This window comes from Lissotriton helveticus, chromosome 12 (genome assembly GCF_964261635.1).
Source record: "Lissotriton helveticus chromosome 12, aLisHel1.1, whole genome shotgun sequence".
NCBI classification, from domain to species: Eukaryota; Metazoa; Chordata; class Amphibia; order Caudata; family Salamandridae; genus Lissotriton; species Lissotriton helveticus.
Window position 1 is genome coordinate 130,943,050 of NC_136073.1, and position 15,989 is coordinate 130,959,038.

A 15,989-nucleotide genomic window follows, 5' to 3' on the forward strand; every position below is an offset into this window, starting at 1 on the left:
CAATTCACGTCTGACAACAAGATGAAGGAACATTGGGGCATCAGAAGCTTTGGAAAGTAGCCACCAACCTCAGAGAAAGAGAGAAAGAGGGAAAAGGCAGTATGAGGTGTGGAGAAAACAGCAGCAGGTACAAGGAGCTCAAATGAGATTAATGGCGCCTAAATAGAGCACGTAAAGGAACAGTTACAAATCTAAGAAAAGGGAAAGAAAGACTAGGAAAAAAACACGGAAAGAGCCTGTAGATAAAATTCTCTTTCTGGGACAGCAGGCTAAGAGAAATTACACAGGGAGCAGTTAAGCTTGTAACACGGGGAGAATAGAAAAGAAAATGCAGTTTTATGAAGTGTGTTTGCCTAATCCAGCAAGCACTTTTGTTTTATTTTTCTATTTGCTTCTTTTATTGGTAAAGTAAGTTTCAAGTGCATGAATGGTATGACTGAGAGAGCCAGGGTATAATAATTTGAAGTGTTTGCACCAGCGCTAATGTAGGACGAGAGTTATAGCAAAGATATGAAAGGGGTAGCGATAATAAATATGTGAAAGGGCAATAGTGAAACCAAAATAAGCCACCTATTTATAAAACTGATATGGAAGAAATTCTAAAGGTTAACTTCTGAAATTGTAGCCGATGTTAAAAAGTTTCTCGTTGTTGGCAGGATTTGAACCTGCGCGGGAGAACCCAATGGATTTCTAGTCCATCGCCTTAACCACTCGGCCACAACAACTGACTGTAAGTTTTGTGCAAATAATCTGCATGAAAGTTTTCAAGGTGTGCCACAGCAAATTCCTGATATCCTGCAATGCACTTTTTAAAAATAATGTTTTTTTCAGCAGGCACATTCTCTCCTAAAAACAAAAATAAGGCTACATCTTATAATCATGTGTGTTTAAATAATTTGTCGTTAAATCGTTTAAATATTTTAAAGGATCTGTTTTTAATAGACATTTTACAAAAACAACTGGTACATTTGGTAATTCTGTAAAAGAAAAACCCAACTGCCGTGACATTGCCAACCACAATGCCGTGACTCGGATTCGAACCGAGGTTGCTGCAGCCACAACGCAGAGTACTAACCACTATACGATCACGGCGAGCTACTTGGGCTCGATAACATACAGTGACATGGAGAATTTATAATTCGAAACACTCAGGGAACTCCAGTGATAGGCGGAATGTGTTCATTGCTTCCTCATTCCTTATACAAAGGCTTTGTCTCCTCAGTGGTTGATAGGCTGAAACCGTTTCCTGGTTGCCTGCTTGTGAACTGCCAGAAGTCAAAGATCACACATACACTTGTTGGCCTGTGATGGGACACCAATGCAGAGAAACACACCTGGCGCAGATCTTCTATTCTGTCTATTAGACCTGCATCTCCCCTGTACCTCCTCAAGCCATCTGTATGTGAAGCAAGAAAAAATTAAGGAGCGGTCCATCTATACTTTTATAGGGAGGATGCTGCCGTGAGCTCCTCCCAGCTAATCACACAAACAGCAGTAAAGCAAGATAACTATACAGTTAGGGGGGACTGCATGGTTAGGTTTTTGAGGAATTATTGAAACTGACCTCAGTGACCCATGATCAGAGCTGTGGCTAATGACTGCGCGCCCAATTATGATGAAGCAAGCACCATGGCTCGTAGGGGCCCCACAACACGCTTTTCTTAGCTCATTGAATTAAAGTATAAACCTCTGCCATCTATGAGTGGTAAAGGCTTGTTAATTTGGTTGCTTTTCCAATTCACGTCTGACAACAAGATGAAGGAACATTGGGGCATCAGAAGCTTTGGAAAGTAGCCACCAACCTCAGAGAAAGAGAGAAAGAGGGAAAGGCAGTATGAGGTGTGGGGAAAACAGCAGCAGGTACAAGGAGCTCAAATTAGATTAATGGCGCCTAAATAGAGCACATAAAGGAACAGTTACAAATCTAAGAAAAGGGAAAGAAAGACTAGGAAAAAAACACGGAAAGAGCCTGTAGATAAAATTCTCTTCCTGGGACAGCAGGCTAAGAGAAATTACACAGGGAGCAGTTAAGCTTGTAACACGGGGAGAATAGAAAAGAAAATGCAGTTTTATGAAGTGTGTTTGCCTAATCCAGCAAGCACTTTTATTTTATTTTTCTATTTGCTTCTTTTATTGGTAAAGTAAGTTTCAAGTGCATGAATGGTATGACTGAGAGAGCCAGGGTATAATAATTTGAAGTGTTTGCACCAGCGCTAATGTAGGACGAGAGTTATAGCAAAGATATGAAAGGGGTAGCGATAATAAATATGTGAAAGGGCAATAGTGACACCAAAATAAGCCACCTATTTATAAAACTGACATGGAAGAAATTCTAAAGGTTAACTTCTGAAATTGTAGCCGATGTTAAAAAGTTTCTCGTTGTTGGCAGGATTCGAACCTGCGCGGGGAGACCACAACGGATTTCTAGTCCATCGCCTTAACCACTCGGCCACAACAACTGACTGTGAGTTTTGTGCAAATAATCTGTATGAAAGTTTTCAAGGTGTCCCACAGCAAATTCCTGGTATTCTGCAATGCACTTTTTTAAAATAATGTATTTTTCAGCAGGCACATTCTCTCCTAAAAACAAAAATTGCATGAGTATATCTCTAGTTTGGAAAAGGATAGGCTTTCATGCATACTCTCATGTGGCACTCAAGTTTTTGGGACCCTATTGCACTCTGTTTTCGTGCTGCTTTTAGTCTATGGCCCATATTACAGAAGTCTACCATCTTTGAGTATTTGAGGCTCCTTTGTAAGTGCTTTATCTTTTTTACTTGAAGAGCTATATAATAAAGGGGTCCGGGAAAGATTGCATTTATGGAAGATAAAAGAAGGCACACTTGTCTCACCAAATGCCGTAGAGAAACCTGATGTTTTACTCATGTTATCCTTAGTTTGTTTTTGTTAGACCTTGCATTCTTAAGGTGGCCTCAACCCTACCTTATTGCTTTTCACCTACGCATTTTGCTGTATCTTTTTGTTGGCCTTAGGACTCTGATCACTTTATCGCTACTAATCAGTGCTGAAGTGCACGTGCTTCTTCCCTAATCATGTGTGTAATTGGAGTATACCTGACTGACAGATTTAATTGGCTTGAAAGCCCCTTGTAAAGTGCTATACCATATACCCAGGGACTGATTGTGCCGCCCAAAGAAGTAGCATTTCAAACCTGTCTCCAGCCTGCTACTGCAGTGCCTGTGCTGCAGTGTACTGCCACTTCGACTTGCCATTTAAAACTACTTGCCAAGCCTTAAACTCCAATTTTATTACATATAATTAACCCCTAAGGTAGGCCCTAGGTAGTCCTAGGGGCATCATGCTATGTAAGTAAAAGGTAAGACATGTACTGTGGTAGTTTGCATGTCCTGGTAGTACCAAACAGTCTATTACATCTTTCACTACTGTGAGGTCTGCCCCTCTCATAGGTTAGCATTGGGTATTCCCTTATACTTTTTGGGGGGTAATTCCATATCAGAGAGGAGAAGCTTTATTTATTTATTGATAAATCCTATTTACTGGTAAGTTTGGATTTAACTTTACTATTTTATAAATGCCATTTTTAGAGAGTGAGCATTTCTCTGCACTTACTGCTCTATTTGCCTGAAAACCTGTCTCCAATTGACGTCTGGATTGGGCTGCGAGACAGCTACATTTGTGCATTCCCTCTAGACAGCCACAACACAGGTCACTCAACTGCAACTGCATTCTGATTGGCATGGGGGAGAGCTCCGTTCCCCCCACCGCAAATAGGTTCAAGAACGATAATTTATGTCAGTAGGTACAATATAGCTACATCTTATAATCATGTGTGTTTAAATAATTTGTCGTTAGATCGTTTAAATATTTTAAAGGATCTGTTTTTAATAGACATTTTACAAAAACATCTGGTACATTTGGTAATTCTGTAAAAGAGAAACCCAACTGCCGTGACATTGCCAACCACAATGCCGTGACTCGGATTCGAACCGAGGTTGCTGCGCCCACAACGCAGAGTACTAACCACTATACGATCACGGCGAGCTACTTGGGCTCAATAATATACAGTGACATGGAGAATTTATAATTCTGAACACTCAGGGAACTCCTGTGACAGGCTGAATGTGTTCATTGCTTCCTCATTCCATATACAAAGGCTTTGTCTCCTCAGTGGTTGATAGGCTGAAACCGTTTCCTGGCCGCCTGCTTGTGAACTGCCAGGAGTCAAAGATCACACATACACTTGTGGGCCTGTGATGGGACACCAATGCAGAGAAACACACCTGGCGCAGATCTTCTATTCTGTCTAGTAGACCTGCATCTCCCCTGTACCTCCTCAAGCCATCTGTATGTGAAGCAAGAAAGAGTTAAGGAGCGGTCAATCTACACTTTTATAGGGAGGATGCTGCCAGGAGCTCCTCCCAGCTAATCACACAAACAGCAGTAAAGCAAGATAACTACACAGTTAGGGTGGACTGCATGGTTAGGTTTTTGAGGAATTATTGAAACTGACCTCAGTGACCCATGATCAGAGCTGTGGCTAATGACTGCGTGCCTAATTATGATGAAGCAAGCACCATGGCTCGTAGGGGCCCCACAACACGCTTTTCTTAGCTCATTGAATTAAAGGTTAAACCTCTGCCATGTATGAGTGGTAAAGGCTTGTTAATTTGGTTGCTTTTCCAATTCACGTCTGACAACAAGATGAAGGAACATTGGGGCATCAGAAGCTTTGGAAAGTAGCCACCAACCTCAGAGAAAGAGGGAAAAGGCAGTATGAGGTGTGGAGAAAACAGCAGCAGGTACAAGGAGCTCAAATGAGATTAATGGCGCCTAAATAGAGCAGGTAAAGGAACAGTTACAAATCTAAGAAAAGGGAAAGAAAGACTAGGAAAAAAACACTGAAAGAGCCTGTAGATAAAATTCTCTTCCTGGGAAAGCAGGCTAAGAGAAATTACACAGGGAGCAGTTAAGCTTGTAACACGGGGAGAATAGAAAAGAAAATGCAGTTTTATGAAGTGTGTTTGCCTAATCCAGCAAGCACTTTTGTTTTATTTTTCTATTTGCTTCTTTTATTGGTAAAGTACGTTTCAAGTGCATGAATGGTATGACTGAGAGAGCCAGGGTATAATAATTTGAAGTGTTTGCACCAGCGCTAATGTAGGACGAGAGTTATAGCAAAGATATGAAAGGGGTAGCGATAATAAATATGTGAAAGGGCAATATTGACACCAAAATAAGCCACCTATTTGTAAAACTGACATGGAAGAAATTCTAAAGATTAACTTCTGAAATTGTAACCGATGTTAAAAAGTTTCTCGTTGTTGGCAGGATTCGAATCTGCACGGGGAGACCCCAATGGATTTCTAGTCCATCGCCTTAACCACTCGGCCACAACAACTGACTGTAAGTTTTGTGCAAATAATCTGTATGAAAGTTTTCAAGGTGTCCCACAGCAAATTCCTGATATTCTGCAATGCACTTTTTAAAAATAATGTTTTTTCCAGCAGGCACATTCTCTCCTAAAAACAAAAATAAGGCTACATCTTATAATCATGTGTGTTTAAATAATTTGTCGTTAGATCGTTTAAATATTTGAAAGGATCTGTTTTTAATAGACATTTTACAAAAACAACTGGTACATTTGGTAATTCTGTAAAAGAAAAACCCAACTGCCGTGACATTGCCAACCACAATGCCGTGACTCAGATTCGAACCGAGGTTGCTGCAGCCACAACACAGAGTACTAACCACTATACGATCATGGCGAGCTACTTGGGCTCAATAGCATACAGTGACATGGAGAATTTATAATTCGGAACACTCAGGGAACTCCTGTGATAGGCTGAATGTGTTCATTGCTTCCTCATTCCTTATACAAAGGCTTTGTCTCCTCAGTGGTTGATAGGCTGAAACCGTTTCCTGGCCGCCTGCTTGTGAACTGCCAGAAGTCAAAGATCACACATACACTTGTGGGCCTGTGATGGGACACCAATGCAGAGAAACACACCTGGCGCAGATCTTCTATTCTGTCTAGTAGACCTGCATCTCCCCTGTACCTCCTCAAGCCATCTGTATGTGAAGCAAGAAAGAGTTAAGGAGCGGTCCATCTACACTTTTATAGGGAGGATGCTGCCGTGAGCTCCTCCCAGCTAATCACACAAACAGCAGTAAAGCAAGATAACTACACAGTTAGAGGGGACTGCATGGTTAGGTTTTTGAGGAATTATTGAAACTGACCTCAGTGACCCATGATCAGAGCTGTGGCTAATGACTGCGTGCCTATTTATGATGAAGCAAGCACCATGGCTCGTAGGGGCCCCACAACACGCTTTTCTTAGCTCATTGAATTAAAGTATAAACCTCTGCCATATATGAGTGGTAAAGGCTTGTTAATTTGGTTGCTTTTCCAATTCACGTCTGACAACAAGATGAAGGAACATTGGGGCATCAGAAGCTTTGGAAAGTAGCCACCAACCTCTGAGAAAGAGAGAAAGAGGGAAAAGGTAGTGTGAGGTGTGGAGAAAACAGCAGAAGGTACAAGGAGCTCAAATGAGATTAATGGCGCCTAAATAGAGCACGTAAAGGAACAGTTACAAATCTAAGAAAAGGGAAAGAAAGACTAGGAAAAAAACACGGAAAGAGCCTGTAGATAAAATTCTCTTCCTGGGACAGCAGGCTAAGAGAAATTACACAGGGAGCAGTTAAGCTTGTAACACGGGGAGAATAGAAAAGAAAATGCAGTTTTATGAAGTGTGTTTGCATAATCCAGCAAGCACTTTTGTTTTATTTTTCTATTTGCTTCTTTTATTGGTAAAGTATGTTTCAGGTGCATGAATGGTATGACTGAGAGAGCCAGGGTATAATAATTTGAAGTGTTTGCACCAGCGTTAATGTTGGACGAGAGTTATAGCAAAGATATGAAAGGGGTAGCGATAATAAATATGTGAAAGGGCAATAGTGACACCAAAATAAGCCACCTATTTATAAAACTGACATGGAAGAAATTCTAAAGGTTAACTTCTGAAATTGTAGCCAATGTTAAAATGTTTCTCGTTGTTGGCAAGATTCGAACCAGCGCGGGGAGACCCCAATGGATTTCTAGTCCATCGCCTTAACCACTCGGCCACAACAACTGACTGTAAGTTATGTGCAAATAATCTGTATGAAAGTTTTCAAGGTGTCCCACAGCAAATTCCAGGTATTCTGCAATGCATTTTTTAAAATAATGTTTTTTTCAGCAGGCACATTCTCTCCTAAAAACAAAAATTGCATGAGTATATCTCTAGTTCGGAAAAGGATAGGCTTTCATGCATACTCTCATGTGGCACTCAAGTTTTTGGGACCCTATAGCACTCTGTTTTCGTGCTGCTTTTAGTCTATGGCCCATATTACGGAAGTCTACCATCTTTGAGTATTTGAGGCTCCTTTGTAAGTGCTTTATCTTTTTTACTTGAAGAGCTATATAATAAAGGGGTCGGGGAAAGATTGCATTTATGGAAGATAAAAGAAGGCACACTTGTCTCACCAAATACTGTAGAGAAACCTGATGTTTTACTCATGTTATCCTTAGTTTGTTTTTGTTAGACCTTGCATTCTTAAGGTTGCCTCAACCCTACCTTATTGCTTTTCACCTACGCATTTTGCTGTATCTTTTTGTTGGCCTTAGGACTCTGATCACTTTATCGCTACTAATCAGTGCTGAAGAAGTGCACGCGCTTCTTCCCTAATCATGTGTGTAATTGTAAGTAATTTACTTAAAAGCCCCTTGTAAAGTGGTATACCATATACCCAGGGACTGATTGTGCCGCCCAAAGAAGTAGCATTTCAAACCTGTCTCAAGCCTGCTACTGCAGTGCCTGTGCTGCAGTGTACTGCCACTTCAACTTGCCATTTAAAACTACTTGCCAAGCCTTAAACTCCAATTTTATTACATATAATTAACCCCTAAGGTAGGCCCTAGGTAGTCCTAGGGGCATCATGCTATGTAAGTAAAAGGTAAGACATGTACTGTGGTAGTTTGCATGTCCTGGTAGTACCAAACAGTCTATTACATTTTTCACTACTGTGAGGTCTGCCCCTCTCATAGGTTAGCATTGGGTATTCCCTTATACTTTTTGGGGGGTAATTCCATATCAGAGAGGAGAAGCTTTATTTATTTATTGATAAATCCTATTTACTGGTGAGGTTGGATTTAACTTTATTATTTTATAAATGCCATTTTTAGAGAGTGAGCATTTCTCTGCACTTACTGCTCTATTTGCCTGAAAACCTGTCTCCAATTGACGTCTGGATTGGGCTGCGAGACAGCTACATTTGTGCATTCCCTCTAGACAGCCACAACACAGGTCACTCAACTGCAACTGCATTCATCTGCATTCTGATTGGCATGGGGGAGAGCTCCATTCCCCCCACCGCAAATAGGTTCAAGAACGATAATTTATGTCAGTAGGTACAATATAGCTACATCTTATAATCATGTGTGTTTAAATAATTTGTCGTTAGATCATTTAAATATTTTAAAGGATCTGTTTTTAATAGACATTTTACAAAAACAACTGGTACATTTGGTAATTCTGTAAAAGAAAAACCCAACTGCCGTGACATTGCCAACCACAATGCCGTGACTCGGATTCGAACCGAGGTTGCTGCGGCCACATCGCAGAGTACTAACCACTATACGATCACGGAAAGCTACTTGGGCTCACTAACATACAGTGACATGGAGAATTTATAATTCGGAACACTCAGGGAACTCCTGTGATAGGCTGAATGTGTTCATTGATTCCTCATTCCTTATACAAAGGCTTTGTCTCCTCAGTGGTTAATAGGCTAAAACCGTTTCCTGGCCGCCTGCTTGTGAACTGCCAGGAGTCAAAGATCACACATACACTTGTGGGCCTGTGATGGGACACCAATGCAGAGAAACACACCTGGCACAGATCTTCTATTCTGTCTATTAGACCTGCATCTCCCCTGTACCTCCTCAGCCATCTGTATGTGAAGCAAGAAAGAGTTAAGGAGCGGTCCATCTACACTTTTATAGGGAGGATGCTGCCGTGAGCTCCTCCCAGCTAATCACACAAACAGCAGTAAAGCAAGATAACTACACAGTTAGGGGGGACTGCATGGTTAGGTTTTTGAGGAATTATTGAAACTGACCTCAGTGACCCATGATCAGAGCTGTGGCTAATGACTGCGTGCCTAATTATGATGAAGCAAGCACCATGGCTCGTAGGGGCCCCACAACACGCTTTTCTTAGCTCATTGAATTAAAGTATAAACCTATGCCATGTATGAGTGGTAAAGGCTTGTTAATTTGGTTGCTTTTCCAATTCACGTCTGACAACAAGATGAAGGAACATTGGGGCATCAGAAGCTTTGGAAAGTAGCCACCAACCTCAGAGAAAGAGAGAAAGAGGGAAAAGGCAGTATGAGGTGTGGAGAAAACAGCAGCAGGTACAAAGAGCTCAAATGAGATTAATGGCGCCTAAATAGAGCACGTAAAGGAACAGTTACAAATCTAAGAAAAGGGAAAGAAAGACTAGGAAAAAAACACGGAAAGAGCCTGTAGATAAAATTCTCTTCCAGGGACAGCAGGCTAAGAGAAATTACACAGGGAGCAGTTAAGCTTGTAACACGGGGAGAATAGAAAAGAAAATGCAGTTTTATGAACTGTGTTTGCCTAATCAAGCAAGCACTTTTGTTTTATTTTTCTATTTGCTTCTTTTATTGGTAAAGTACGTTTCAAGTGCATGAATGGTATGACTGAGAGACCCAGGGTATAATAATTTGAAGTGTTTGCACCAGCGCTAATGTAGGACGAGAGTTATAGCAAAGATATGAAAGGGGTAGCGATAATAAATATGTGAAAGGGCAATATTGACACCAAAATAAGCCACCTATTTGTAAAACTGACATGGTAGAAATTCTAAAGGTTAACTTCTGAAATTGTAACCGATGTTAAAAAGTTTCTCGTTGTTGGCAGGATTCGAACCTGCGCGGGGAGACCCCAATGGATTTCTAGTCCATCGCCTTAACCACTCGGCCACAACAACTGACTGTAAGTTTTGTGCAAATAATCTGTATGAAAGTTTTCAAGGTGTCCCACAGCAAATTCCTGATATTCTGCAATGCACTTTTTAAAAATAATGTTTTTTTCAGCAGGCACATTCTCTCCTAAAAACAAAAATAAGGCTACATCTTATAATCATGTGTGTTTAAATAATTTGTCAATAGATCGTTTAAATATTTTAAAGGATCTGTTTTTAATAGACACAAAAACAACTGGTACATTTGGTAATTCTGTAAAAGAAAAACCCAACTGCCGCGACATTGCCAACCTCAATGCCGTGACTCGTATTCGAACCGAGGTTGCTGCGGCCACAACGCAGAGTACTAACCACTATACGATCACAGCAAGCTACTTGGGCTCAATAACATACAGTGACATGGAGAATTTATAATTTGAAACACTCAGGGAACTCCTGTGATAGGCTGAATGTGTTCATTGCTTCCTCATTCCTTATACAAAGGCTTTGTCTCCTCAGTGGTTGATAGGCTGAAACCGTTTCCTGGCCGCCTGCTTGTGAACTGCCAGAAGTCAAAGATCACACATACACTTGTGGGCCTGTGATGGGAGACCAATGCAGAGAAACACACCTGGCGCAGATCTTCTATTCTGTCTATTAGACCTGCATCTCCCCTGCACCTCCTCAAGCCATCTGTATGTGAAGCAAGGAAAAGTTAAGGAGCGGTCCATCTACACTTTTATAGGGAGGATGCTGCCGTGAGCTCCTCCCAGCTAATCACACAAACAGCAGTAAAGCAAGATAACTACACAGTTAGGGGGGACTGCATGGTTAGGTTTTTGAGGAATTATTGAAACTGACCTCAGTGACCCTTGATCAGAGCTGTGGCTAATGACTGCGTGCCCAATTATGATGAAGCAAGCACCATGGCTCGTAGGGGCCCCACAACACGCTTTTCTTAGCTCATTGAATTAAAGTATAAACCTCTGCCATGTATGAGTGGTAAAGGCTTGTTAATTTGGTTGCTTTTCCAATTCACGTCTGACAACAAGATGAAGGAACATTGGGGCATCAGAAGCTTTGGAAAGTAGCCACCAACCTCAGAGAAAGAGAGAAAGAGGGAAAAGGCAGTATGAGGTGTGGAGAAAACAGCAGCAGGTACAAGGAGCTCAAATGAGATTAATGGCGCCTAAATAGAGCACATAAAGGAACAGTTAGAAATCTAAGAAAAGGGAAAGAAAGACTAGGAAAAAAACACGGAAAGAGCCTGTAGATAAAATTCTCTTCCTGGGACAGCAGGCTAAGAGAAATTACACAGGGAGCAGTTAAGATTGTAACACGGGGAGAATAGAAAAGAAAATGCAGTTTTATGAAGTGTGTTTGCCTAATCCAGCAAGCACTTTTGTTTTATTTTTCTATTTGCTTCTTTTATTGGTAAAGTAAGTTTCAAGTGCATGAATGGTATGACTGAGAGAGCCAGGGTATAATAATTTGAAGTGTTTGCACCAGCGCTAATGTAGGACGAGAGTTATAGCAAAGATATGAAAGGGGTAGCGATAATAAATATGTGAAAGGGCAATAGTGACACCAAAATAAGCCACCTATTTATAAAACTGACATGGAAGAAATTCTAAAGGTTAACTTCTGAAATTGTAGCCGATGTTAAAAAGTTTCTCATTGTTGGCAGGATTCGAACCTGCGCGGGGAGACCCCAACGGATTCCTAGTCCATCGCCTTAACCACTCGGCCACAACAACTGACTGTAATTTGTGTGCAAATAATCTGTATGAAAGTTTTCAAGGTGTCCCACAGCAAATTCCTGGTATTCTGCAATGCACTTTTTAAAAATAATGTTTTTTTCAGCAGGCACATTCTCTCCTAAAAACAAAAATTGCATGAGTATATGTAGGCGGGGGTGAAGGGACGACCAAGGCACCAGGTGTAGAGGGCAATGCAGGCTTTATTTTCAAAGAGCTTTTATAGACAAAAGTCCTTCTCCGTCTCTGTGTCAGGCGGTCACGGGATGGCGCTCCGGGCTCCGTGGTGGTGTTCTTGTCTTTACTGGGATTCTGTTCGGTCTTGGTCTTGGGGAACAGTAGGGGAATCCAGGCCAGCTCATCCACATGAAAGAAACCAGAAATAAGGGATGGCGTTAGGTCAGGTTCTACCCAGAGCTGCACCTTGAGGGCCGGGGTAGTGAGGAAAACCCTTGTGGATAGTGCTTAGACACAGCGCTCTTTACTCAGTGCACGGTGAGCGTAGGTGGGGATAGGAGGTGAGGGACAGGGTCGGAAAGGGGGAATGGAGGGGGGGGGAAAGGTCACACAACGGGGAGGCAACAAACAAGGGCTTTTTACACTTCTTTAAACGTGAGCCCTCCGGCTCCCCACCCAGGCTGCCCAACGCCGCCGTACCTGTGACAGCCACACTCCTCCCTCGGGAGTGTGGCACGGCGGGTCACGGGGTCGTTGGCCTCCTGGCTCTCCTTCTGCTCTCCCGGCCTCTCCTCGATCTCCTTTCAGGTTCTCCGCTCCTTCTCCGTCCTCGTCTCCGCTCTTCGTCGCCTTCTCTCCCTCCTTCCGCTCTCCCGGGGTGTAAACACACCCTCCGTACAGTACTTCCTGGTTTTTGGCCATTCCGGCCGGGATGACGTCGTTAGGGGGCGGGGCTTCCTCTTCGGAAGCATAGGTCCAGTTAAAGGGGCAGCTGCTGTCGTCGGGTGCGTCTATGTCGTCTTGCTTGTTTCTCCACGGGTCAGTCTGTAATGGACAAGGGGTTGCAGGGTCAGCGGGGCGCGGACACCACCAATCCCCCTGAGACAGCCCACCTCCCGCTCCCCCGTTACATTCCTCCCCACCGGGATTCGACCGCTCGGGTAGAATAGGGATACGGGAAAGAAAGTCCGCATTCCCGTTGTGGATACCTTTCCTATGTACAACAGTGAAGGCAAATGGCTGCAGAAACAAAAACCACCTGAGGATCCTAGTGTTCTGCGAACGGTTTCTCTGCATCCACTGTAATGGGGCATGATCAGAATACAGGGTGAAGGCTTTACCCTCCAAGTAATATCGAAGCTTGTCCACCGCCCACCGTATTGCCAAGCATTCCTTCTCTACTGTGGGGTACTTCTGTTCCCTTGGATGTAGTTTTCTGCTCACATACAAGATAGGGTGTTCGAGTCCGTCAGCTCCTTCCTGGGACAACACCGCACCTAAGCCAGTGTCGGAGGCGTCGGTGGCCAGGGAAAAGGGCTTCTCAAAGTCTGGAGAAATCAAGATGGGGCTCGAAGTGATCGCCTCCTTCAGGGCTTGGAAGGCCCTACAAGACACCTCCGAGGGGGGGCTGGGTAAGGAGTTCCTTACATGTTTTTGTAGTAAGTCCGTCAAAGGGGAAGAGGTGGCCGCGAAGTTTGGGATAAAAAGTCTATAGTACCCGATAAGCCCCAGAAAAGCCCTTAAGTCTCTTTTGGTCGCAGGGCACGGCGTCTTGGTAATGGCTTTGATCTTTTCTTCTTGTTTGGCTATCACGCCATTCCCCAACATGAACCCCAGATACTTCACTTTGGAAAAGGCTGCTCTAGATTTCCTGGCGTTTACGTGTAGTCCGGCCGATTGCAGGGCCCGAAGGACTTCGGTCACATGGCCCAGGTGTTCCCCCCAGGTGTTGCTAAAGACTACTATGTCGTCCAGATAGACCGAGCTATACTCGGTATGTGGGGCCAACACAGAGTTCATCAACCTCTGAAAAGTGGCGGGGGCACCGTGTAACCCGAAAGGGAGCACGTTAAATTCGAACAGCCCGTCTTCTGTGGCGAAGGCCGTTTTGTGCCTATCCCCCTCCCGCAGAGGCACCTGCCAATACCCTTTTGTCAGGTCAAATGTTGTGATATAGTGAGCTTCCCCTATTCGCTCAATCAGCTCGTCCACTCTCGGGATGGGAAAGGCGTCAAAGGAAGAAATCGAATTTAATGCTCTAAAGTCCATACAAAAACGGGTTGACCCGTCGGGTTTGGGGACCATAACAATGGGGGATGACCAGCTGCTCTTTGAGGGTCTGATGACTCCTAGCCTTAGCATGTCCTGTACCTCCCTTCTTACGTCGGCCCGTTTGGCTGCAGGAATGCGATATGCTTTCTGCTTGATGATCTGTCCCTCTTTGGTGTGTATTTGATGTTCTGCCATGTGGGTACACCCGGGGGTGTCAGAGAACAAAGGGGAAAAGGGACGTACAGCTTCCATCAATTCTTGTTTTTTTTCAGCGGTTATTTCAGGGTTCACCGGAAGGTGTTCCAAGGTCGTCTCCTGCCTGCTGGAAGGAAGGACCAAATTGGCGGGGCTGGGGGGTGGTCCTATCCATTTCTTTAGAAGATTGATGTGGAAGGTTTGTCTCCTGGAGGGTGACAGTTGCAACCTATATGTAGTGCGCCCGATGGTCTCCACTACCTTAAACGGACCCTTCCACTCGCTCCTGAACTTTTGGGTGGACGATGGTAAGAGCACCAGTGCCCAATCCCCTATCCGTAAGGTTCGCCATTTTTTTCCCTTATTGTACTGAAACCTTTGGTTGGTTTGTGCTTTTTCTAGATTGGAATATGCTAGGTCTCTTAGCTTGCCCAGGCGGGACCTCAACTGTTGTGTGTATTCCAGTAGGGATCGTTGCTCCGCGGCCTCCTCCCCCTCCCAGGCTTCTCTGGTGATTTCTAGTAGAGACCTAGGCTGGCGACCGTATAGGAGCTCGAATGGCGAAAACCCCAGGCTACTCTGGACTTGGGATCTCACAACATAAAGGGCCAGAGGTAACACCCTATCCCAATCCTTTGTCTCTGTGCTCAGCATTTTTTTAAGGTTGTTTTCAGTGTGCGGTTATACCGCTCAACGAGGCCGTCTGTTTGGGGATGGTATGCGGAAGTCCGGATGTGCCGAAGGTCCAGCAGCTTGCATACTTCTGTCATCATCCTTGAAACGAACGGGGTCCCTTGATCCGTTAGGATCTCCCTCGGAAACCCAACCCGGGAGAACAGCTCCACCAGTTTGTCTGCCACATTCTTGGTAGTGGGCGCACTGAGGGGAAAAGCCTCCGGGAACCTGGTGTTGTAGTCAACCACTACCAAGGCATAAGTGTTTCCTCTAGAGGTGCAGGGTAAGGGTCCAATGAGATCCATCCCCACCCTTTCCCAGGGGTTGCCAATGACGGGTAACGGTTGGAGGGGAACGGCAGGGGGTCTAGTAAGGTTCTTCTTCTGGCATACCTCACACTGTCTACAATATGCTTCCGCTTCTTTGTAGATTCCTGGCCAGTAGAACAGGCGTAGGATGTTTTGAGTTGTTTTCTCAGCTCCGCTATGCCCTGCGGTTAAGTGGGTGTGGGCATAGAACAGGATCTGTTCCCTGCAGTCTTTCGGAACCACGAGTTGTCTGTGTTCCCCAGCCTTCCCTTCTCTATACAGGAGGTCCTTTTCGATCAGAAACCGGGGGTACCCCGTTGTGGGGTTGTTTTGGGCCACATGTGCCGCTTCCCACGCATTCAGGAGGGTGGGATCGTTGGCCTGGGCGAACTTGAAACCCCTATCGAGGGCCCAGGGTTCTATCGACAGGTATGCTCCTGCCGGACTATCTTGCAGTTCCCTCTTGAACAAGGACAGGAAGTCTGGGTTATCTACGCCTATGATCAACTCCTCGGGCAAAGTACCCACTACACCCACCTTTACCAAGCACGGCTCTCTACCCTTCGGGTGTAATGTAATGCATGCCAAGGGGTAGGGCTTCACATCCCCGTGCACACATCTGATGTGTACTATGCCTTGGTGTCTGTATTGGGTGGGGTGCAGCAGCCTCTCCTGGATGACAGATTGTCTACAACCAGAGTCCAGAAGGGCTCTCACTTTTTTCTGATTAACCAGGACGCTTACATAGAAGGAGGGTCCCATTTCGGCGGTGTACATCACTGCTTTCGGTATGTATCCAACCTCCATGGGTTCTT

The 15,989-nt window shown here is 44.2% G+C and overlaps 7 non-coding genes across 7 annotated transcripts; all 7 read right to left on the reverse strand.

Moving 5' to 3' along the window:
- Positions 1-644: 644 nt before the first annotated feature.
- On the reverse strand, positions 645-725 carry TRNAS-AGA (transfer RNA serine (anticodon AGA)). Its single transcript has one exon. It is a non-coding gene; the product is annotated as a tRNA-Ser (tRNA).
- Positions 726-1,020: 295 nt separating this feature from the next.
- TRNAH-GUG (transfer RNA histidin (anticodon GUG)) lies at positions 1,021-1,092 on the reverse strand. Its single transcript has one exon. It is a non-coding gene; the product is annotated as a tRNA-His (tRNA).
- A 1,285-nt stretch (positions 1,093-2,377) lies between these two features.
- On the reverse strand, positions 2,378-2,459 carry TRNAS-AGA (transfer RNA serine (anticodon AGA)). The gene has a single exon. It is a non-coding gene; the product is annotated as a tRNA-Ser (tRNA).
- A 2,839-nt stretch (positions 2,460-5,298) lies between these two features.
- Positions 5,299-5,380, reverse strand: TRNAS-AGA (transfer RNA serine (anticodon AGA)). The gene has a single exon. It is a non-coding gene; the product is annotated as a tRNA-Ser (tRNA).
- A 1,653-nt stretch (positions 5,381-7,033) lies between these two features.
- Positions 7,034-7,115, reverse strand: TRNAS-AGA (transfer RNA serine (anticodon AGA)). The gene has a single exon. It is a non-coding gene; the product is annotated as a tRNA-Ser (tRNA).
- A 2,840-nt stretch (positions 7,116-9,955) lies between these two features.
- Positions 9,956-10,037, reverse strand: TRNAS-AGA (transfer RNA serine (anticodon AGA)). Its single transcript has one exon. It is a non-coding gene; the product is annotated as a tRNA-Ser (tRNA).
- Positions 10,038-11,685: 1,648 nt separating this feature from the next.
- Positions 11,686-11,767, reverse strand: TRNAP-AGG (transfer RNA proline (anticodon AGG)). Its single transcript has one exon. It is a non-coding gene; the product is annotated as a tRNA-Pro (tRNA).
- Between the last annotated feature and the right edge of the window lie 4,222 nt (positions 11,768-15,989).